Source organism: Cupressus sempervirens, chromosome 4, assembly GCF_028749045.1.
Source record: "Cupressus sempervirens isolate cs-2001-9-10 chromosome 4, ASM2874904v1, whole genome shotgun sequence".
In the NCBI taxonomy this organism is placed as follows: Eukaryota; Viridiplantae; Streptophyta; class Pinopsida; order Cupressales; family Cupressaceae; genus Cupressus; species Cupressus sempervirens.
In genome coordinates, this window is record NC_143121.1 from 827589795 (window position 1) to 827616147 (window position 26353).

The window sequence follows — 26353 nt, forward strand, 5'->3', positions numbered from 1 at the left end:
CATTATGTGTGTGTGTGTGTGTGTGTGTGTGTGTGTGTGTGTGTGTGTGTGTGTGCACGTGTGTGTGTATGTGTGTGATGTACTATTACTAAACATATCAGTTCCCTTTCCCATGTTTCTCAGCATAATCCATTCTTCTCGCTCCTTCCTTTCATCCTTCATTGAAACATTGAAGCAATGCAATGTGTCCCTTAGTTTATTCTATTCTTCACACTCCTCCTCTTCATCCTTCATCTTTTCACCCCTTGTACACTGTAATTGTAAGTCTTCCTCCTCAATGAAAGTCTTCTTGATGATTCTTGTTTGACTCTTATTAACTATTGTGCCCTGCTCTAAATATTTTTCTACTTTCTTGTCTTCTCACTACTACAAAGAGGGGGCATTAAAGACAAATTTAGAGACGATTTTTTAATAAATTTTCCTCATCGAAGATGAAAAAAAAGTTGCATATCGTTTCAAACATGTCTTTAAGCAAGTGTCTTAATATATTGTCTTTACAGAGTGTCTCTATAAGACAATATGGAAGAGACATTTTTTTGTCTTACAGAGACAATTATGTAAGACAATATATTAAGACACTCAGTTATAGACATATTGGAGATGATTCAAAATTTTTTTTTTCATCTCAAATGAAGACAATTCATTATAAAGTCATCTAAAAAATTGTCTCTCACACAACCCTCCTTGTAGTATTGAATTTTTGAAAGTAGTCCAGCAATCAATATGAATGCAGTGAGAACTTCAACTTAAGATTGGAGAAGGGAAAATCAAAATATAAATAGTTTAAGCATGAAAAGCATCAAGAGTAATGCACTTCCTCAACATAGGTGGTGTTTATAAACACCCAACATTAAAACAACATATGCACTCCCATTGGTTCTGTAAGGTACAAAATTCCAAGAAAAAAAAGATACACAAATATAACCAGATAGTTAAAACTTGAATTGAGCATGTCTAGAGTATATGAAATCCAAACTTGGTAATAGATGATAAATTCTCACTTTACAAGAACATATGCACTAGTTGTTTGATAAGAAGAATGCTGCTTCGCTCCTTACTTGAAATTCCCTTTACTTCTATGTTTAGAGAACTCATGAAAGATCCAAAGTCATTCTAAGAGTATTCCAAAACTTAATTGATTGGTCTGCAAGACTTGCACGAAATACCAAAAGGTTATGTTGCAAAGGGAACCATGCCAAGGCTATGATTGCATCATAATGTTTTTCCATCCTATAAAGATACCAATTTCTAATGTTAGAGGTTGACATACGCTTTAATTCATAGACTTCCCGCTTATGTCCTATCTATGTCTTAACATTAAAATTACCAATACAAACACGCAGGAGTATTACTTTACTAACTTCACCACCAATTGCAAGAACAATATCATTCTAGGAAAGAGAGCATACATAGGCACAATGACCTTTCAAATATGTCAATTACATTGAAATGTGATAAATCTACTATTTCAATAAGTAAGCACTTGAAGAAAAGAAAAGAAAAGAAATACATCAAAAACTTCACAATATTTACCTGTTGATTAGATATAGAAGTCAATCCAATGGAAATATTTTTCCCATCGAGTGCTCAATTAAGACTACTTATTAAAGAAACATCATCATCTATACTTCATAGTTGGAAGTTAATGCTCATGTTTACATCCCATACATAAACTACATTGCTAAGAGTTATCAACATTTAACATTACTTTCATTCCAATCCAGCAGATCCAAATGATTATCACCAACAAGATTTGGGGCATCCAATGTTCTATCTACATGTTGTAGACAACTATATTATAAAGTAAACAAATGCAATTTCATAACTCTTATTAAGCTAGCCAGCTAAAGAGAGAATTTGTAGCAAAAGTATGTAAATAATATGGATGAATCCTTATCAATGTACAAATTTTTTTATCACAATAAAGAATATGTCCATTCCTTTGAATATAAGAACATTAAATCTGAAATCTCAACTGAATGTACAAGTTGAAAAAGTCACTCAAGCCATTATAGAAACTATTCTTTTCAAAAGGAAAATAATATAAACATAAATCTCATTCTACCAATTGTGTAGTAGCAGGCCCTAATTTAAATGCTAAATATGGTGGAAGTGAATACTTACAAACACTATTTGTAATTCCCCTCCTGGAGATCCTTGGAAACAAGGATGAAATAAAAGCAAGATATATTTTTAAAAAAAAACCTAGTGTAAGTGCACATGATAACAACCTACACAGATCATAAAGATTGCAACGAAAGACAATGAACAACCTCACACCAACGGATCTCCAAATGCCACTACCAACCAAAACATAAAAAGGAATCATAAGAGATCAACCAAGCTAATGACAAAAGCTGACTCCTAAAAATTGACTAAGTCTGAAATCTTGAAGCCTTGAAATTTGGCTAAGTCTGAATTTTTGAAGCCCTAAAATTTTCTAGAATCTTTATCTTAGCTTGCAGAGGTCTGAAACATATCTCAAATGAATCATCGCATATACTAAAATATATCTCAAGTATAAGGAATTAAAAGGGTATCCAAAAAAAACTTCCAAATTTTTTCTTGACAAGCCTAAATAACCCCTATTTTTTACACAAAAATATAGGACTGCAAAATTTTGCACAAAGAGATGCATCTTGCAGGAAGAAGTCCACAAGCTCGTGTGAAGAGTTGCATCCCTCATCATGAAGAATTGCATCCTCGCCCAAAGAGTTGCATCCTCGTGCGAAGACTTGCAATCTTGCACGAGAACTCAAATCAGCACACACACAATTTTTTTTTTATAAAAAGCCAACGAAACTATGAAACAAAGTTCCTCCACACTAGGGAGTACCAGATCCACATTTTGAGGCAAGAACACTTGAATCTAAGCTAACAGAAAAAAAATTGGAAGTAAAGTCTAATCATCTAATCAATAGCAAAAGGAAGAATGAAAAGGGGACATCGCAGTGAATTGAAAACAACCACATCATGTTTAAGCATAAATAACATAGCAATAAATGAAATAACCAAACTAGGTACGCAGTTCCTCCCAACTATCAATGGCATCATAAGACCATCATGGGCCCTAGCCATCCCCTGCATGTAACATCCCAAGGCATCGATCAGATCATCGGTACTATCGTGATAGGGATGCCACTACTAAACATGCTACAATATAACAAAGAAAATCTAACATGCTAGTAGTAAGCATAAGATAAACCTGCAAGCAGATAACATCACCTACCACATGCTAAACATCTTAATAAGGAATGTGTTAAATCTACATCAATTAAACATGATAAACAACATTCCAATGAAAGCATAAATCACAAGAAAGCATACTCCGTAGACTGAAGTACCAAGTGACACATCCAACAATGATCGCACTAGGATACGAGACCGTCTTTGTATGCCAGTCCCTAGTAGTGGTGAAGGTAGCTGCGCCTCCCAACCACATGGCACCCGTAGGTCCACACCCACCGTGCTGATGGAGATAATGATCCAACCACACACATGCAAAACAAACATCCATGGCTAACACTCACACCAGGCAGTCTGATGACTGAACCCAAGACATTGACAATGCATAACTATAGGTCCTAGTCAGACATCTCAATGGGCTACTATATAGGGACTAACCTCATGGAGAGTCACTTGGCATCAAAAGCCCAAGCTAGGACTTGTGTAGATTCAACATCCCTCAATGGAAAGGCTCTAGCACCTCAGATATTTTATTATCTTAAGATTATTAACCCAATATTTTATTTAATTATCACTTAATTAAAGCTTTCTTCGCCAACCCTCGAGGGACAATGATCACCAAGCTGCGAGGTAGAAGCCCCCTCCATATGCTACCCTACCCTACCCATGCTTATCCAATGATGAGTACCCGTAAGCATGCAAATTCCCAACCCATCGCAAATGATCACAACTTTTGAAAGTACCATGAAAGATCAAGCCCCGCAGGTCACCCGACAAATGTACTCGTGTGTGGCGCACCACCATCATGAAGATCATACCAAAGGACTGGATGAGAACGCAAAGTAGAAAATCCATCAATTGAAATAGAATCAAGAGGATGGGTGCATCACCCATCCCAATGCAACAAAAGATGCGAAAGTGGTATGACTGATATCCAAACAGATCATCCAGGTCCACGAACCACAATGTACCAAGAAAACCCAAGAAAATAGGGCAACATGCAAAATGAGGTAAAAACCCCAAATTTTGGAAAAATTCCAAAATTAAAACCCATTTGGCCTTTGGATGCAAAAACCCTGAAAATCCAAAAATAAAAGAAATTGGACATCATATGCAAAAACGGCCAGCATAACAGCTCAAAATCTCAAACCCCCATCCTGAAAATAGGGAAAACATTCATACTTGACCAACCGAGTAGAACTAGCAAACAAAAATGGAGGAGAACACTAGTTCTCAACCTCCTAACATATTGCTACAAGAAATGGAAGCAAAAACAAATCAAAAATAGTAAAATGGGAAGGCCCTAACTAACAACAAAAGGGGCCAAAACTGAAACCCATAGAATAAAACAAATAATCTGTTGAAATTGCTGAAACTAATGAAAAAGAAGGAACTCCTCAAGATGAATCCAACAAGACCAACCTCGCAAAGATTCCATGCTCATAGCTCCCACAACGAACAAAAAAAAATCCTTTAGAAGAGGATTTCCAAATTTTCTCTCCAAAATTAATTTCCAAAATGTGAGAGATGAATAATGAATTCACTTTTTCAATACTTATTCATTTTTGAGTGAATAGTCGATTATAGAAAATAGCTAGCTGGAGTAGTTAAACTCTGAATTGACCCAAGCGAAAATAGGTTATTATCCGTAACAAAAATTCATCTAAGGCAAAGCTGCCAAAAATTAAATCCGAAAAGATTTAAAACTCGAAAATCCAAAATCACAGAAAATCACTTAACACTTTCACGACAAATGTGAACTTCTAAATGCACAGACACACTCACTGGTCTAATCACATAATGCAAATGAGTTTAGATTTACTAATCATCAAAAAGTTTTAATTAGAACAATTAAATAAGGATAGTCGACCATACAGGGATGACATTGGTAATTATGAATAGCTGAATCACTAACTCCATAGGCCACTGCCAGGGATATAATTCCTACACACTAAAACACACGATCAAGTGCAATTACATATAATATAATAGCCAAAGCAATTTAAACATTAATTAACTAATTAATCCATTTACATCACTCACGTTCGTAGAAAGCATAAAGAACATAAATGAAGTAAATACCCATAACATAAAATCCATCTCATAACATAATCAAAAAATATGTCCAATACATCATATAACCAGATATCATTATAGATCTACTGTCATCTCAAAATAGCATCAACATGCAAATATGATAAATTGAACAGTATAGAAGGAAAGCATCTATGGTACTGAATCAAAGTATAACATCTGACCCTCGGGTCAACATAAGGTACAAAATAAGAGTATCAAATATCTCTTGAATCAAAATAGACAAGGTACATATTACAAACATGAGAGGCACTACATCATTCTCTTCTTTTGTGAATATTCTTCATTTTTTTTTGTCATTATGTGTTGTTGAAGCTCCATGAAAATATATTGCTGGTTTCAGCTGAGTTTAGAACAATAAAAATGTCCTATAGAAACATTTCCAGTATAAAGATTAGATAAAGTTATAGCCTTTGCTAAAATGCAATTATGAGGTGACTCCAAACTATGAGAACCCCTAAAAAGTTACACTCTAAGTTATGTGTAACTGTAGTGAATTCATACATACCATGGTATCTTGTTGTTCATACCAAAAACTCTCCTTTCTTTTAGATAACGAGCATCTCAGGAAACAATTGCAACAACCTGGTGTAGGCTTAAAAATACTACAATAAAAAAAACATATGTATCATTTCCTCCATTTGTGAATATTGAAATATCATAAGCAATTTATTGGGATGAGATAATCAAGGGTAGACCATATCTTGCAGGAATATTTTTATTAGAGTTCATGGAAAACACTAAGTGCTGAAATAAGACTAATGTGATAAAAATTAGAAACTCAAATCTAAATATAAGACATAAAATACAAATTGATATCACTAAAAGTATTAGATTTCTAAAATCTATAATTTGATTTACAAAATCAAACCAAATCAAAGCCCAACACTTAGAAGCTCGTCTAATGATATTTTTAGCACTTTATTCCTTTCTATGGAGTTTTAATATTTTACTGAATGTGTGAAATCATATAAAAAATAAAAACAATTGACAGATATTTGTTGATGTGCAACCTCAAATATTTAAAGAAACAAACCTTGCTATCAAGTTAAAAATTTAATGGTTTGTACATTTTTCCTACATATGTTGTGTTTCTTGAGAAAAAACACGTTCTACCTCATCCACCTACATAGAAACATGGTTAGCAGTGCATGGGAAACATTTTTTTAAATCTGTAGCATGTGTTGATATGTGCATATCCTCCAATAACAAATTCTCATGTTGGACACGTAACTGCTCCAGCAATAAACTTGTTTACCACCATCTCAAGTTTTTTCACCATGCTTAAGAATACAAAAAAATTGATACTCATACAATGAAAACTCCATTACTACCCAAAACTAGTCTCCACAATGTGTGCTGAAAAATGCATGGAGTTGATCAGATTTTCATGGTCAATCTCATGTTGGCTGGGATAACTTTTAAATGTCAAAACATAAATATTAGATTTCCTATTTCTTTCTTAATACATATGAGATTAACTTTTAACAACATAAAACATTTAACTCTCTAAATTAGAATGAATATATCATACTTCAAGTATCAATTGGTGTAGATGAGTGATCCTCTATATAAATCACCTTGATGATAAGAAACCATCTTCAAAGAAGGAACATAGACTATGAATTTTTAAAAAGTGATGAAGTGCAGAAATAAAAAGACACAAATGTCATTAACCTCAAAGTTTGGATATATATAAAAGGAACATTAGAATAAAAGTTAATTATTTGATTAAATTTCAGATTTCAAAATTGTACAGTGTACTCCTTATTTTCAGCCCATAGTGTATCTTTTGCACTGGCTTGTAGTACCAATTGTAAGTAGCAAAAACCAATGTTTCTTGTTAATTGAAAATTCTAATTTAACTATAAGATTTTGTGAGAATGGCCAAAAGAAAACATTTCATTTGTGCTTGAGTTATCAGTGGCCACTTGAAGATGCAATACCCCAATAATATTTCATATTCTTTGTGTTTCTCCAATAACCTAAAATAAAGATGAGACAATAATTTTTAGATAAGAATGATGATTTTTTTAAAGAGAGAAACAAGAAGAATGCAAATATAGTAGTTTTCATATGCTAATGAACAATAATTTATTTGAAAGGAGAACCAATCCATTTATGAACAATACCAAACAAAAGTATAAAAGAGGGCTTATAATAAAGCATACCTCAATAGAGTTTCAAAGAAAAAATCATGAAAAAAATATTGTAATAGCAAAAATAAAGTTTGTCTTCAAGTTCAAGGAGTCTTGAAGAATCCAAAAGTTATATATTTCAGTAACTTCTTATTGCATACCTAGTTTTCAATTTCAACATTGTCTTTATTCCATCCTCTTCCTTTGTGTCCTCTTTCTTTGAGGTACTATTGTAATTGTGAGTGTGGATTTTTCATAACATTGAACACCCTCATTATTATTGTTGTTATCAACTTTTTGAAATTCAAGGATGGTTTCCTTTTGAAGTTCAGGAATACTAGTTGAATCATTATGTGCAAAAAAAATTTCAACATGTTCCTCTAGCTCATCTTCACGCTCACTACTTGATGAGTATGATTTTTGAGCTTCCTATATACAAAACACAATTTAACTTAATAAAATAACATATTTCTCTTAATCAAATTATTACATGCCATAGAATTATAATAATTTACCTTAGATTCAAGGCTAGTGACTAATTTCTCCCCTTGGTTTACCAAGTGTTGTCAAAGGCCTTGGGAACCATGTAATAAGGCATATTTTAAGTCCTACTTTGAAGCCTCCTTTTGAAATTGGTGAATCTACATAAATAAATATAATCATATTTTAAAGGTACATTAAATCAAAAGATACAATTAACACACAATGTTATCATGCTTTTTTCATAGAATAGAAAATACTAAAGATAAAAATATTCACATACTAAGCCACCACAAATACTATTGTATCCACCAGATCCTAATACTTGATACCCTAGCTTGGGTTGCTTTTGATGTATCTCAAAGATGTCTTTTAGATTAGATGGCCAATAGTTTTGATTATTGCATAATTTCCTCTTGAATTTGGCATCTTTGATAAGTTCATCCCATGTCACTTGGTCTGTGATCCAAGCTGGGTGAGGATATTTCAGATCCTTTGTCAACTTGGACCTTAAATTATCTCTTTTGGAATGAATGCATTTTCTTGCAATATCCAAAATAAATTCCTGATTGAAACCAAGATTTCCAAATGCTAATATTACATCTTTAAAAAGTTGATCTTTGTTAGCACTCACCTATTTTCTCCAATCTATTTGAATTGTATTTCCAAATAAATGCTCTGCTCGATGATAAATAAAGTGATAAAATTTTATACCAATTTCATCTTTCAAAACATTTCCATAAGAGGAGAGCAAAATTGTAACTTCTTGAGTCCCTTTTGTAGTGATCGATGATATTGTTGATGTCTTAGGTGTTGAGGTAGATGCCATCATAGGTACATTTGTCACTTCTTCATTTTTTCCCGTTATTTACAATAAGATTGTAAAACTATTAGAAAGAAAACCATAATATGCAACTATTTTCAAACTTGAAAATTTAGTTAAGTGCATAGAGAGATAAGGGAATTCTTGAAAAATAAGGAAAATTTCTCTTAATGAACCAAAAAATTTGAAGGACAAGAAAATATATGCAAATAAAGGAAACAACATTATTACTTTCAAATAGTACAACCATTAAGAGGACAATAAGTTCAAGAGAATGAGAGGATATTTTATGAGGAAGACACAATGAGCACTATTAGTGGACAAAGAAAGGTGGGTTATGGCAATGAAAATCATGTTTGGAGAAAGAAATGCAATTTAGAATGCATGGACCAAGTAAATCTAAGACAAGAATATTTAATTAGATTGATCCAAGACAAGATAGATCTGTTGGGTGATGCGACGCGCTCCCCTGCCCACAGGTGGTTAATTATGTGGTGTTCCATGTTCACTAATAGTCATGGCTTTTGGTGCAACTTGGTATCAGAGCCTGGTTTCGACCTGGTCATGGGTTCAAATCTCCCCGGTGCCTTCCCGACCTGCGTAAGCACCTGGTATGCACGTCGAGGGGGAGATTGTTGGGTGATGCGATGTGCTCCCATACCCACAGGTGGTTAATTATGTGGTGTTCCATGTTCACTAACAGTCATGGCTTTTGGTGCAACGACAAATGGGCCCTACAAGATCCAAGTAAGGTTATGGCAGCAATAGAAAGATAATATATTATCAATAATCATGTATAAAGTATTTTATGAAAATACAAATTTAATGAGGAACAAATAGTGAACATCATTACTGGACAACAAATGGCAGGTTATAGCAATGAAAAATAAACATGGAGAAAGAAATACATTTTACAATGCATGGACCATGTAAAGATAAGATGTAAACAGTAAATTATATTGATCCAAGTTAAACATGTCAAAATAATTACTATTGCAACCATACCTGGAAGGACAAGTGGTATGTAATGGAAACTACAATGAAGAACCAATAGCAAAAGAATAAGAGAAAAGTGTCAATCAAGTGACAAGGTTGCACTATTACCTTTTCAATGATGTAAGTAGTTATACCTTGTCAAGTCTGGATATAAATGTCAATGATTTTCCATATTTAAAAACTATAATTGAGATAGACAAGAGTTAGATTTAAAAAGAACTGAATTGATTAATTATAGGTCAATAATTGCTAGATGTCATTTATGTTATCTTAGATAGTTATTCATCGAGCAATCTAGAACATAGGTCAAGTACTAATTCTAAAATTTCTATTCAAATGGTTATATCAATATAAGGATTTTGTAGTTCAGTAGTAAACTACCTAATCTTAAAATTAGAAAAGTAAAGTAATCTGGATATTGATGTATATCACGAGTTTAAAAACTTATTATTCCCTACCTATTCAATGGTTTTTGATGGGCTGGATTTATCTAGCACATAATATATTTCATGAGTGGTTATTTGAAGGTCTAAAGAGTAGACTACTTTAATTTTGTTGCCAGAGATTGCATGATTTAGTGATGGGGCATTTAAGGTAGGAACTAAGATGCTGTAACTCTGATTCATCCATAACTAAAAGGGTTATCTCCATACATTCTTTGGATATTTAAAGTTTGAGGGTTATCATGAGAAAAACTATTATTGTAGAAAATAATTAGGAATTGAGATGTTGAAGACACTACCCAAGATAAGGAGACTTTTGGTTGAATCATAATGAAGGTGATATAGTATGATTTGCTGGTCATTCAAAGGTGCAAGAGTTTTCATGAGATTGTAGATAGGGTATGGGCTAAATGGAATGCGTCAAATGGAATTTGTGAAGATGACCATGAAGAGATGTAAATCTTTAGATTATTGTATCAAATATAGTTTTTTGACTTTAATTTTGAATTCCTTGAATGTCTAAGACAAAAAATTTACTACAATATCACAGGATGTTCCACAAATGAGTAATAAGATAATGTTGAAGAAAAAGATGATCTACAAAAGAGTAATAAGATAATAATTAGATAATTGTACCTATCCAACTAAAGCAATCCCTCCAGTCCCCAATAATGTCCTCTCACATAACTCAATTTGTCTTTGTATCTCTTTTCTCATTTCAAAATTTTTAAGAGTGTCTGGTAGGAGCCTCAACATTCTCGATTTTGATTCCATAACACTCCTCAAGGAAACTTGTTTAGGTGTTGGTGGAAGAATTCTGGTTGAACCAACACATGATGGATTATTTATTAATCTTGGTGTACTTCTAATAGGGGCATGAATGTCCATTTCCATATGGATACTAGGAGTATCCATGTTTGATGTAGATGGCATGCTTTGAGGTATTGTACTTGATGTCACTTTTGTGATGGGCTTATCCACTCTAGATGTAGAGGGAATGACACATCTTGAAGTATTCTACAAGGCACAAATATAAATCTCAAAGTGGTATAAAAAGGTAAATAACATAATTAAACCCACACAAACATATCATTGAATCTTGCCCTTTGCACATCATTTGATGTATCAGATGGCATAATTGGGTCTTGCATGCCCATAAGATGTGTGTTTGGTGGAGCTACTTTAGAAATTTCCTTTGGTAAAACCAAAAATATTAACAAAATAATAAAGGTGAAACAAGTTAATTCAGTGCACAAAAACTTAGATAAAAATCTTACTGCTTGCATAGTATTAGTAGTAGCAAAAGTCGTAATAGGGGTTTGAACAACTTTAGAAATTACTTGCATTGAACAAACATAAATTAACATGATATAATATGAAACATAGGGTATTTGAACCTATAAAACTATAAAAGATCATTCTAAAACTTACCTCTTGCACCATCATAATGATGTTCTGACCTTGACCATTTCTTAGAATTTCGATTAGGCCATTTAAGATTGTTGAATCCCCCATAGTAGAATTAGGAGCACCCACATGCACATTCTTAAAGAAATAGATAATGACATAAAATGATTGAATATTAATTAGACAATATATACAAGTGGTATTAGAAATATAATAAATTTTTTAGCATGAATTGTAGTTATTAATGGGAAACTTTAGCAAATTTCAAGAATAAACTCAAAGATCTCATTCAAATGCAAAATATCAATAAATAGACATCAGTTTCAAAGAGGAAAATCATGATAAAGATTTAAAGGACAAGCAATTCTAAAAGAACTAGAAGAAAATCTATAACAAATTGTAGTAATATTTTATTACAGTAACATTAAATACCATTATAGTATTATAAATTGTAATAAAAAGTTTCTAAAATTAAAATATTATATAAAATTTAAACAAATAATGTAATAGCCCATACTCATAGCCACTTCACAAAGGATTTTGACATCCAAACAAGGAATTTGTATCTTAATATATTTGTTTCTAGATTTGATTGTGTAGAGCTTTTTATCATCAATGTTTCAAATCACACTACGTGATCCATCATCAGGATGAAAAGAGAGCAAGAGATGCAAAACAAAATATATTTTGTTTTGCATCTCTTGCTCTCTTTTCATCCTCATGATGGATCACGTAGTGTGATTTGAAACATTGATGGTAAAAATCTCTACAAAATCAAATCTAGAAAAAAATATATTATGGAATGGATTGTGGAAATCTGATCTCTTTAATTTGTATCTTACAATGTGGTTGAGTATCATGCTAAGAATCCAAGTCTCAAAAACTGAAAGGGCCTCATGATTTGCCTAAACTACAAGCTTAACAAAGCACTATTAGGAAGAATTTATCTATTTACACTAGTTCAAGATTATCATCATCAAGGAAAAGTGTTTATTTATGAATAGATGCAAAATATACAACCAAAATGTTTTCTTAAAGGCTTTTACCTTCCCAAGTCACGTAATAGTAGATAAAAAACTTGTACAAGAGTTTGAATGCACTCTTAACACTATGGAATGAAGGCATCAAATATGTTGATGTCAAAATGAATTCAACAATCTTATTAAATAATTATGTTTTCAAAGTCAACAATAACATGAGTAACAACAACAAATTATCAACATTAGAGGTGTCACTATCAAATAAAATGTAACGAACTTAAATAGAATTTGAAGGGTTGATCACTGTTAAATTTATTGAATAAGAACATCAAACTATGATCAAAAACTTGATATGATGACTGGACATTAAGAGTATTGATATAAACATCACAATGAATTGAGATTAAAGACATCCACAAAAAAAATCATAACATTCAAATTACTTTATTTGCATCACATGTTGTGTACAAAAAAAAAAAACACAATAGTTAACTTGTAAATGTTTATTGAAGTTGTGTTGAATCCTCATAGCTATCTTAAATTGAACATGGTGATCAATCAATGTCATCTTCACATGAAATTTCATTGTCTACTAGAATATATTCCCCATAATTAATGGGACCTAAATCTACAAATAGATTAATACTATCAGTTCCATGATCTTCATCATCTCCAAATATAGGTAAATGAAAATCAATCAATTCATCATCTTCATGGAATTGATACCCATATGGTTGTTCATGTCCTTCAAACACTTCAGTAGGATCATCATGCTCCTCATCTTGGTCACATGGCTCATTGACACTAAAACCTTCATCTCCATCTTGGTCATCTATGTCTTCAAGGGAGGCTTTTGCATCTTCAAGTAAATTGTGGTCCTCCACATCTTGAACAAGTGTTCCTCTTCATCCTCTTGGATCATAATCAATCACAAATGATCATCTAGGTTGTTCTAAATTTGGAATAAGAAATATTTTTTCACATTGATTTGGAAACACATAAGGTTCAAAAGTGGCTTCAAACCTAGATGCATTGATCATATGGAATCCATTGTTGTGCAACAAGATAGTTTTATCTTCGCCCACTTTGGTAAGCTTATACCATTTTACACAAAAAAGAACTTTCTTGAAAGATGTAAAATCAAGCTCTATAATATCCTCCAACACTCCATAATATCGAAGTGTGCTCATAATTGGTTGTTTATCATTTGCATGTGAACGACATTCCACCTCAAATGATGTTGAAACTCCACAATCATAAGTTTGTATCTTTTCATCAACTTTTCTTATTTGAAAATGATGACCAAGATTCCACATTGCTTTGTAATATGTTACCTAAATTCATATAAATTTTAGCTAATTAGATTCAATGGTACATAAGTTAAAAGTTAATTTATTAAAAATATACAATATATTAATATAAATTATTACCTCCCCTTTTATAGATCCTTAAACAAAATTCAATTGTTGTGGTGTCACTCTATTCTTTCATTTTGTTGCCTTATGTTCGATATTAGTCTTTTGCCAGTTCCATGAGCATCTCTCTGGCCATTTTCTTTTATGGCTGGCTAGTAGTCCTCAAGAAGTGTTTTGACCATGTTTATTATATATGTTGGCCCATGCCTTTTCATCCTCTAATTTCTTTTGTTCAACATATTTCTCCATCCATTCTAGCATAAAGTCAGAGTTGTATGCAATGTACAAATGTAATGCCTCCCACTCCTTAGCATCTACAATAAAAAATTAGAATTTTTAATGAATTAAAAATTATTTGAAGTTGTGTATTTTAAAAATTAAGATAAAAAACTATTATGTACAAAATTCATGCATACCTTTTATCCTCTTAGAAGTTCCTTGGCCCTCCAAATTTTCTCCTTCAAATGATTGAAGTGGGCTATTATTCCATAATTAAGGAGCTACAAGGTGCAACTAAGGTAAGTACTCCCTCAAATGAACCATTGCTTGGAAAACCATGTATCCCTCAACCATAGACCTTCTGGTCGAGCCTTTTGTCTCACAAATTGTTTTAACAACTTCATATATCTTTCAACTAGCCACATTTTCAAATATGAATAGGGCCACACAAATCAATCTCTTCTACTAGGTGTACAAGGTAGTGCTCTTGAGAATTAAGAAAACTTGGAGGGAAGCACATTTGAAGGTCACACATCAAAAAAAAAAAATTCTTGTTCCAATACTTCAAGTCATCTTGATGTATCTCTTTAGATGAGACCCACCTACAAGTATTAACATGTATTAAATAAACCTTTATAATATCTTTATAATTATATGCTTCAAATGGCAAGATTCATGGAAGAGTATGCATCAAAAATTCTTAATACCTCTGATATTTGGATAATTTGTAAATTGCTAATGCGATATTAGGATCAAAAGTGCTTGGTAATGCTATAGGCAACACGTACTACATGACATTGACAAATAAATATGTAAACATATGCAAGAATTTATATTATCACTCACATACTCAAATTTCCAATTATGTTATCAACAATTATCGCATACTACAAAATTACCTTTATCCAATTGTGCCAATCATGGGCTTTTAGTCCTGACAACTCTGATCCATCCCTTGTGAATAAGTTTTTTAATGTTGCACCAAATCTTGAAGGAATTTTTTGTTATTTTCATTTTATCTATGATATTATCTTTTTCCTTTGATGTAAGAGTCCATGGAGCATGGACATAAGTGTTGTCTCCATGCAACCACATATTTGGCATGACATTGGCAATTTGCAAATATTTCGGTAAATTTATTTGTGCTTCAAGGTTAGTTCCATTTAGATGTTTCTACAAGCACTCTGCCACATTTTTCCCAATGTGCATAGTATCAAACAGGTGGGCTATTGGTAGATCAACATAATATTCTAATTTGTAAAAAAATGAGTCTTTTCATTCCTAGTGGAAAGCCCGTCTATTCTTTTTTGTCATCCATCTCTTTCCACCTAGCAGGGTTCATCCTTTTTGGTTTTCACATTTCCACTTCTTTTCCATTAAACTTATTTTTGTCATGTAGTTGGTAGTGATGATTTTGTGGTAAGAAATGTCTATACTCATCATACATAGTTTTATTGAGATCTTTTAATTGCCTATATAGAGTGTTTAGCCCACATGATGGACAACCATGTTTCCCCTTTGTTTGTAGCCCTAAAATAAGAGTGGGAACCACAATTAGTAAATGGTATAGTAAATATAAAAATTACAAAATTTAATTTATCATATATTACCACAACAAATAGAGAGCCCGGGTGCATCATGAATTGTCCAGACAAGTATTGCATGAAAGAGGAAGTTTCTATCAGTGATAGGTCTTGACACATCATGCATATGTACACCATTCCATAATTCGCAAAGCTCATCAATGAGGGGCTCCATGTACACATCCATATTTTTTACCTGATATTTCCTTAAATAAACAAAAAAATTATTAAGGTTCAATAGGATTGAAATATTTGTATATAATCTTCAAGAAGACATTGCATTGTATTCATGTATTTTTATACTTGGTATAATAAGAGTTAACATTGCATGCTCCTTTTTTATTGCCATCCAGGGGGCAGATTGTTGTTAATAACTAAAACTGGCCAAATAGAATATGTTGTCCTAAGATCTCCAAACGGATTAACACCATCCATTGCTAGAGAAATTCTTGCATTCCTTGACTCATTTCTTCAATGTGGCCATTTTTCCTCAATTTCCTTCCAATATTTTCTATCTCTAGCCATATGCATAACACCATCTTGGCTTCCCCCTTGTGCATGATAATTCATATATTTTGCCAACTCCTTGCATTTGAACATCCTCCCAAATCTTGGTTTTAATGGAATATATCATTGTACTTCATAAGGAACCTTCTTGGATACTTGATCTTGACGATACCTACTCGTGTGATGCATTGGGAATTGCTTCAAATTTGCATTTTTTCCATAGTAAATCATGCGGTCATTTGGACATGCATCATATATATTGTAATCTATCCCAATGTCTTTCATTATGGAAGATACTTCTCTATGAGAATGAGGTAGCTTATTATCCTTTGGGAGTATTTTGTATGCCAAAAGCCTATATGATGAAATAAATAATTTAAATAAGTATACAAAATGCTTGAATATTTTAAGACATTAAAGAATATTAATTTATAGTAATATCAAATCCTACCATCATATATCTGCAAAGCATGTCTTTGTCAATCCACATGTAACCTTCAAGTTCAACAATAACATAAGTGTCACCAATATAAAAGTATCAACATTTGGAAAAATAGGCATCCTAGCCAACTGAGCTAGAGGTAAATCAATAGCTTCTTTAGAAGATGTGTAGAAGTCTTGGATAAATTCATTAACCCTAGCCTCATTTATATGTGAAGTAGTTTCATCCATAAACATGCCTTGTTCTTCATCTTGGGATTGATTGCCATCAATAATGTTTATTGGCTCTTCAACAATATTGGGAATTGAAAGTGGCTTTTCATCAAAAAATAACAAAAAGGGTCAATAATAATGTATTAAATATTATGCATATAAATTATTTATTATTAAATATGTTAATTATAATTTACCTATTCTATATAAACTCCATATTTCATTCTATGGATACCAACAAGTCATTGCTTCTTTAGTTTCCTATTTTGGCACCTTTTGCAAGTGCAATATATCATTTCATTGAAGTATGCATTTGTACCTAGGGTAGGTCTTGGTGCTCATTCATCTGAATATTCAGATGATGATGATGTTCTAATTTCCTAAATGTGTCATGTACTATCAACAATAAATGCACTAGTTTTAACTTGCATATCACATTCTTGAAGAACATATGATTACAAATTAAGAAATCCAAAACTTTGAAAATGTGCCTTTAAGGTGGCATGCATTTAATTTGAAAGCCTTGAAGATGTTTTCTAATTTGAAGGGTTTTATTAATATCATAAAGGAGCTTCATAATTCATGTGTACATTACTCTCAAATAGGTTATTTTAATATCTAATTAGTTTAATATTTTAATCATAATAATGAAGATATGAACTATTTCTCTATGTGCTAATATTAAATTGCAGTCTAGTGTTTCATTTCATTAGAAATTACATCACAAGTAAAAATAAGTAAAAAAAGAAACATAAATACCTGGTCTTCCATTACATGAATAATTCAAGTTTCTCTTTAGAAGAATCTTGTAAAAACCAAACACTAGTCAACAAGTTGCATCATACTTTGACAAATTCTCAAAAAAAGAGGGCATGCAAAAGGAAAGAGAGTTGTTAATCAAACCCCTAACCAACAAGCAAGAGATATATTTTGAAAAAAATTGGTACAAAAACAATTAGTAAAAGGTCTAAAAAGAAAACGCTTAAGTCAAAGTATATTGAAAAATAAACACAATGTAAATGGAGAATTCAAATCACAACACAACTGAGGTAACTAAGGAGGAGTAAGTTAAAATGGCATCCTCTATTAGGGAATTAAGCAACCTAGTTCTTAGGAAGAAATACACTTGTGTTGGGCAGTCTATTATTGTTGTTATGGGTAGCGAAGAAGTATGTGGAAGCCTATTACTATTGTTATGGGTAGGTCTACATTGTATGGGTCATCATATACTTGGGTCTTGATAGTTTATGTTGTTAACTACCTTAAGTAGAATATATTATATTGACAAACATATTCCTCTAAAGAATTATTGTTTGGGATTTTTATTGAATAGGAAGAGAGACATTTTTAGGTGAACCCATCTTAGATGATTTGCCAAACCTTGAATAGTGTGCAATTTTTTTCATGCTTTAAGTTGATATCCTCTTTCTGTAGGAAGCTAGTATATTATTGCATGATCTTGTGTTTATCTAAAATTTGAATTGCTCCACATTTTCACATGATCTATTCCTTCCAATTTTTATAATCTTAGTTATTTGGCCACAAGGGCTTATCATTTTGTGTCTTAGGAGCAATATAATTTGTAATACATATACTTTATGAAAATTTGCATTAATGGTTGATATTCATTATTGATTATTAATGAATATTCTTCTATTTATGCAATTTTTTCTTGAGTTATTTTATTAACAAAATTATTGATTTTAGGATCCTAATGTCTCTAATCGCATAGATATTTTATTTATTTTTAAATGCCCCATACTGAATGATGAAGTTGATACTAAAAGTACACCCAAGGGGAAGCTTGATATAGAGATCATGTTTTTGTGTACAAAAAATAGTTTTTTGTATATGAATTCACCATTTTTTTCTAAGTTATAAAAACTTCTTTTTGTTGTTGTCAAGGGAGTGTAGCTTATACAATCATGAAAGTAAATGAGTCAAGGTGTTGTGAAAGAAGTGTAAGGATAGAAAAATGAGGATTAGAATACATATTAGATGGACTATTTTGGAATCCCATGGATATCCCTATTATGATTTAGGTGCAAGCTGGAATCTAAATCTTGACAAGTGTAGACTTAGAACACATTTATAAAGGTAGGATAGGAATCTCTAGTGCAATATGATCTGTGGAGTTGTATGGCAATTCAGGGGCTAAACTAGGAGTCTTCTAATGTTTCAAAAAGATAATCCAAATTAGGAATTTTTTTTTAAAGAATATTTGGAGAGTTTACCAGTAATCTCTAGCACAATATGATCTATGGAGTTTTATACCAATTCAAGGGCTAAACTAGGAGTTTTCTAATGTTTGAAAAAGATAATCCAAAGTAGGAAAAGTTTTTTCCAGAATATTTGGAGAGTTTGCCACTCAATGATAGCTAAACTGTACGCAAAGTCTAATTCACTTTGGTTCATTTGGAGGATAGAAATCTCTAGCAGAATATGATATGTAGAGTTGTATGGCAATTTAGGGGCTAAACTAGGAGTCTTGTAATGTTTAAAAAAGATAATCTAAAGTACCTCACTCAAGAGGAACATATCTATACCTTGGAGGAAAGATTAGAAAGAGATCCTAGGAGGCTTGTGCACTTGGAGAATACCAACTTAGGTACTATTAGATGGACCTATTGGCTTAGGAAGCAGGAAGTGAGAAGCTGATTTCCAGATCCAAAACTCACTCTGCATTAGACATCAATGGACTAGCTTATATTTATAGATTACAAATTCAACTAAATTTAAAAGCTCAATAAATTGAGAATGGTAGCAAATTTTATATAGAATTGAATATTTCATAGGTCATATCCACTTAATCACAAGGTGCAAGAAGTCATTGCAAATAGAATAAAAAATACCCAATGGTCTGTCATGCAGTGATGAATTAAAATAGGGAAAAATAGGAAAATGAGATGAACAAAATCAATATTTTGAAAAGTACTTTAGTAGGTAGAAAATTTTAGTTAACTTACTTAGAGAAACTGATTCAAACTTCATAGAGAAGAATTTACCCACAGTTGGATGTAGTATTTTACGATTAAGTAGCTGTTGAAATATAAAACAATATTCAGAGATAAATAAGAAAAAACTCACTAAATAAATAAATAAATAGTATGCATTGGGAACTAAAAAAATTCATAGATGAATTAGAAAAAAAACATGCAAGAATATTAGCAATACCTTAGCTAGTAGCCACAGAATATCAACACTACCTTAGCTAGTAGCCACTGCTGTTCTGTTTTTTGTTTTGAGAAACAGCTCTAACCCTTCACTATGGAAACAAGAATAGAAGGAATTGCAAATAAAATAAACAATGATCAATGGTTTGTAATATGCTGGTGAAATATAATAGGGATAGAACTCTGTTAAGAAAAAGAAAAAAGAAAAATCAAAATTCTAAAGTGTACTTTACTAGTAGCAAATTTTAGTCAACTTACCTGAAGAAATAGATTCAAACTTCACAGACCAAAATTTCCACACATTTGGATATAATATTCCATTGTTAAGTAGCTACTAGAATATAAAACAATAATAAGATATGAATAAGAAAACACTATTTGAAACAAAAAAATATATAGTATATAGAGTGAAATGCACAAATTCACAAGTGAATTAGAAGATAGTTAATGCAAATGAATGAAAAATATGTCATTAGTATTTACCTCACAAATTGTGCTTGTGGAAGAATATTAGCAATACCTTAGCTGGTAGCCATTGTTGTTCTTTTTTCGCTTTGACAAAGACTTGTAACACTTCACCATGGAAAAATGAACTTTAATTATACACATTTTGCCATGAATGAACACAACAAATTCTAAATAACACCTCAAATTCAGCCTTCTGCTGCCATATATTCACTCTTCCTTATCAAAATTTTAGACTAATTAATCTAGGTAAGGGTGAAATTATGCAGTTATTTAGTAAACTTCCAATTTTTTATGATAATTTTTAGTCAAATGTTTCTTACAAATCTGCTAATCACAATACTTGTTAATATGTTGAATTTGTACAAGTAGAAATTGGACTCTTAGTGGAAAAAGATACAATTTTAAACTGTATTTGACAAGCACTAAATGGCTGAAGCTTAGTAGACTAGCCATGGCTATACTTTCACATTAGAAAATGTTTTACTAATGATGAAGATTTGATCTTAAAATTCTAATCTCATTACATGGGTAATAAATGCTACTTCATGAAAATGGGAGTTGGAGTTTTGTTTGTTAGTAAGAGATGATCCTTAAATGGAGAAAAATGAAACATGTTGGATTAAGAGATATATAGATTAAGTCATTATATAATTAGGTTGAAAGATAAAAATGTGAACATGACACTTAGCCAAAGATGAAGTAGTCATCAAGGTTGATCATTGCCATTATTTTTTTCCCTCCAACTTCCCCAAGAGGAATATGATAGTAATAATAATGCTGAAACAATAAAAAATGTTCTCAACTATGGCTTAACAATTGTAGGTCAAGGGTAGGAGCATGCTCTGCAAGAGTTGGAAAAGAACTTGGAGTGATATACCCTTTTTTCACTGTAGAATGTCTCTAAGAGTTTGAGGGTTTTTGGTGAGAAGGGAAGTGGCAATGGAAGGGAAATTGGGCCTTCTATGGTGAAAGTAACAAGGGAAAAATGTGTGGCTTATTCTGTAGTGGCCACTCCTATTATTGAGGACTACAATAAACTTGTACATTAAAGTACTTTTGTAGCTTCAGGGCACATTGTGAAAGAGAGATACAGGTTTCAAGAATGTAAGACAAGGTGGAAGTAGGTGTTCTATCTGGAGTAGTAAAAGTAGCAAGATTTATAACATGATCTATTTTAAATTCATCGGCAATAGGAAAAAACTTCTTTAGCTTTCTACCCAAGGAGATAGTTCTTGCTTCACTTGATTCCTTTGGTAAAGTTTGTAAAGCATTTGAGGCTACTGGAAAGGATGTGCTAATTTTTTTTTTGGTTGTAATGATAGGTCTTGTAAATGACAGGTATGGAGATAAAGCTACTAAGCTAACAAAAGAAAAATTTGGAGCTATATGCCATTTGATCTCTATAGCTTAAGACCATCTCCAAAAATAGAAATTCTCTAAATCCAAAAAGTTCAAAAACTACTACCAAAGAAATGTAAGCCGCTAAAAAGAAAAAATAATCCAAATAAACAAAACATGCTACATTCATTTTTTAGGCAGTTTTTGCACTAGGAAAGGAAACCATGTAACATGACTTATACAAAAAATATTTTTAACAGATCGTATTCTGTCAAATTAGTACTTGTGAAGAATATTGTGGTGGGTAATGGGATATTGTCTTACATTCTTGCAAAGAACTTTATTCATAGAGATGTGTAGAACAAAACAAAATCTATGAAACATTTTCCCCTTCCTTAACTAAAAACAAAGTCAGCACACATCGATATTCAAAGTCCCCACAAGAATCTGAATCTAGGTCTTCACAATGAAACTCAATGCTTTAAGTTTGACCAATTAATTTCAACCTCTAAGATAAATTTTTTTATAATTCTTTTTAAAATGGTGCACACATTTATAATTGAATTGGATAAGTGCTTGAACAAGAAAATGTTGCACATAATTGAATAGGGCTTAAACTGACATCTAATTTTCAGTTTGATTTGAAATCTGTGAGAGGTCATGTTTTTTCTTGGATCTATTGAATAAATAGACAACAATAATGGATAGTCATACCCTATTATCATAATTAGAACAATTGAGTTTCAAATTAGAACAAAGCAACCCTATAATAGAGACTTGTCCCTGGATAGCTGGTCACTTTCTATACATCCACCATTTAACCACTCAATTGTGCAAGTTTATGAGCAAAGAAAAAAAATAATAACTAAAGTAGTTATGGCTCACAATCCATAGCATAAGTAGTGAGAAGTGCCACAAAATAGTCAAAAATATCTCAATTTTGGGTATGTGTAGGATCATGGTGTACCAAACTATGGCCTTAAGTGGCAGTGAAAAATTAGCAAATTAGGGTTATGTCAACTTGACACATAATTTTAAATTGGTTATGGAATTTATATCAAAAAGTTGTAAGGAAATAATTTGTAGAAAATTGAATGTAGTTTCTAAACTACTAGGCCTTATCAGGAGAAAAAAAAAATTGACTGGTCAAAAGTTTGGATTTTAATGCAGTACTACAAAAATTTCAGGGCAAAAATAAAAAGTAAGTGTATGTCTGACCACCTTAACCAAAATCAAATGATAATATTTTTAAATATAATTATAGATATAAAAAGTAGACTCATGCCCGGATGTGACGCATATTTTTCAGTATTTTTATTCCAAATAAATAATTAAATATGAATTTTCTACTAAAACATTTTTGGAAAAAAAACTCTAGTGTCTGACCACCTTCACTAATAGAAAATTTTACCAAATTTAATTTAATTTTTTTTTCTTATACTAGGCGAAGCATAGAATATGATGCAACTTTTAGATTTAAAAATGTTATACCGTTTGAAAATTATAGCTACTTTTCAATCAGTATGTCAATCAACACTTTACAATAATCTTCATTGATAATTAACTAATAAATACTTATCGAACTCAAAATTTGACAAAAATAATATTGATGGAATCTTGAGAGTGATATTAAAAAATTCTTTTCGTTTCATTCAATTTCGATCAAAATAACATTGTCAGATGGCTACCCGAAGTCTGAGTGTCACTAAAACCCTCCTCAAACACCTTTTTTTAGTTGACCAGGGAGGGTTGGTAAACACCAGGTCTAATTGGATATCCGATTAGGCTCGGTGACTTCCCATGCCTATTTGATAGGAAATTTTAAAAGGCAAGTTTTTTTTAATTTTAAATATGGAGGGAAACAAATTTAAATGGAAATGAACATAAAACAATAACTTTAGACAATTTTAGAAGAAATTATGTATTTCGTGACTGTGTGAACATTAATATTATAATTAATATTACATTATACTAATATGTATGATTATTATTATTAAATATATTTAATAGCATTATATGACAAAATTATTCTATATAATAATATATATTGTTATTATTATTATTAAATATATAATCTAGTAACATATATGATTATTATTGTTATATAATCTAATAATATATTAATATTATATTAAAATATACAACATAATATAATTATTTAATATAATATTGACATGTAATGGGTCGAAGGGTGTCATAGGTCACCCTATGACCCTCTTTGACTCATTAGAATGATTCTAACATGTCCCTAGCAGTCGTAGGACCCTTAGGGACATATGTCATTATGTAATGGGTCAACCTATGACGCTTTTTGACCCATATGAAGCATTCTAATATGTCCCTAGGGGTCTTAGGACCCCTATGGACATATGTCATCATGTAATGGGTCAAAGGGGGTCATAGGTACACCTATGACCCCCTTTGACCCATATGAAGCATTCTAATACATGTAGTCATGTAATGGGTCGAAGGGAGTCATAGGTCAACTTATGACCCCCTTTGACCCATAAGAATGATTCTAATACGTCCCTAACAGTCCTAGGACCCCTAGGGACATATGTCATCATTTAATGGGTCAAAGGGGGTCATAGATCAACCTATGACCCCCTTTGACCGAAAAGAATGATTCTAATATGTCCTTAGGGGTCCTAGGACCCCTAGGGACATATGTCATCATGTAATGGGTTGAAGGGGGTCACAGGTCAACCTATGACCCCCTTTGACCCACAAGAACAATTCCAATATGTCCCTAGGGGTCCTAGGACCCCTAGGGACATATGTCATCATGTAATGGATTGAAGGGGGTCATACGTAAACCTATGACATCCTTTGACCCATATGAAGCATTCTAATATGTCCTTAGGGCTCCTATGAATCCTAGGGACATATGTCATCATGTAATGGGTCAAAAGGGGTAATAGGTCAACCTATGACCCCCTTTGATCCATATGAAGCATTCTAATATGTCCCTAAGGACATATGTCATCATGTAATGGGTCGAAGGGGGTCATAGGTCAACCTATGACCTCTATGACCAACAAGAACAATTCTAATATGTCCTTAGGGGTCCTCGGACCCCTAGGGACATATGTCATCATGTAATGGGTCGAAGGGGGTCATAGGTCAACCTATGACCCCCTTTGACCCATATGAAGCATTCTAATATGTCCCTAGGGGTCCTAGGACCCCTAGGGACATATGTTGTAATGTAATGGGTCGAAGGGGGTCATAGGTCAACCTATGACTCCCTTTGACCAACAAAAATGATTCTAATATGTCCTTAGGGGTCCTATGATCTCTAAGGACATATGTCATCATGTAATGGGTTGAAGCGGGTCATAGAACAACCTATGACCCCCTTTGACCCATATGAAGCATTCTAATATGTCCCTAGGGGTCCTCGGACACCTAGGGAGGTATGTCATCATGTAATGGGTTGAAGGGGGTCATAGGTTTGAACCATATGAAGCATTCTAATATGTCCCTAGGGTCCTAGGACCCCTAGGGACATATGTAGTCATGTAATGGGTCAAAGGGGGTTGTAGGTCAACCTATGACCCCCTTTGATCCACATGAAGCATTTTAATATGTCCTTAGGGGTCCTAGGATGCCTAGGGACATTTATCATCATTTAATGGGTTGAAGGGGGTCATAGGTCACCCTATGACCCCCTTTGATCCATAAGAATGATTCTATTATGTCCTTAGTGGTCCTAGGACACCTAGGGACATACGTCATCATTTAATGGGTTGAAAAGAGTCATAGATCAACCTATGACCCCTTTGGCCGACAACAACGATTCTAATATGTCCCTAGGGGTCCTAGGACCCCTAGGGACATATTCATTATTTAATGGGTCGAAGGGGGTCATAGGTCAACCTATGACCCCATTTGACCCACAAGAATGATTGTAATATGTTCCTGGGGGTCCTAGGACCTCGAGGAACATATGTGGTCATGTAATGGGTCAAAGAGACTCATACGTCAACCTATGACCCCCCTTTGACCAATATGAAGCATTCTAATATGTCCCAAGGGGTCCTAGGACCCCTAGGGACATATGTCATCATGTAATTGGTCGAAGGGGGTACCCACAAGAATGATTATGATATGTCCTAAGTGGTCCTAGGACCCTTAGGGACATATGTCGTCATGGGATGCATCAAAGGGTTTCATAGGTCAACTTATGACCCCCTTTAACCCATAAGAACGGTTCTAATATGTCCCTAGGGGTCCTAGGACCCCTAGGGACATATATGATCATGTAATGGGTCGAAGGGGGTCATAGGTCAACCTATGACCCCATTTGACTCATAAGAATGATTCTAATATGTCCCTAGGGGTCTTAGGAACCCTAGGGACATATGTCTTCATGTAATGGATCGAAGGGGGTCATAGGTCAACCTATGACCCCTTTTGACCCACAAGAACTATTATAATATGTCCCTA

General features: G+C 32.7%; 1 pseudogene; it reads left to right on the forward strand.

Annotated features, from left to right (window-relative positions):
* LOC149563941 (protein EARLY-RESPONSIVE TO DEHYDRATION 7, chloroplastic-like) overlaps positions 1-22044 on the forward strand; it is a 32528-nt pseudogene extending 10484 nt beyond the window's left edge.
* The last annotated feature ends 4309 nt before the right edge of the window (positions 22045-26353 follow it).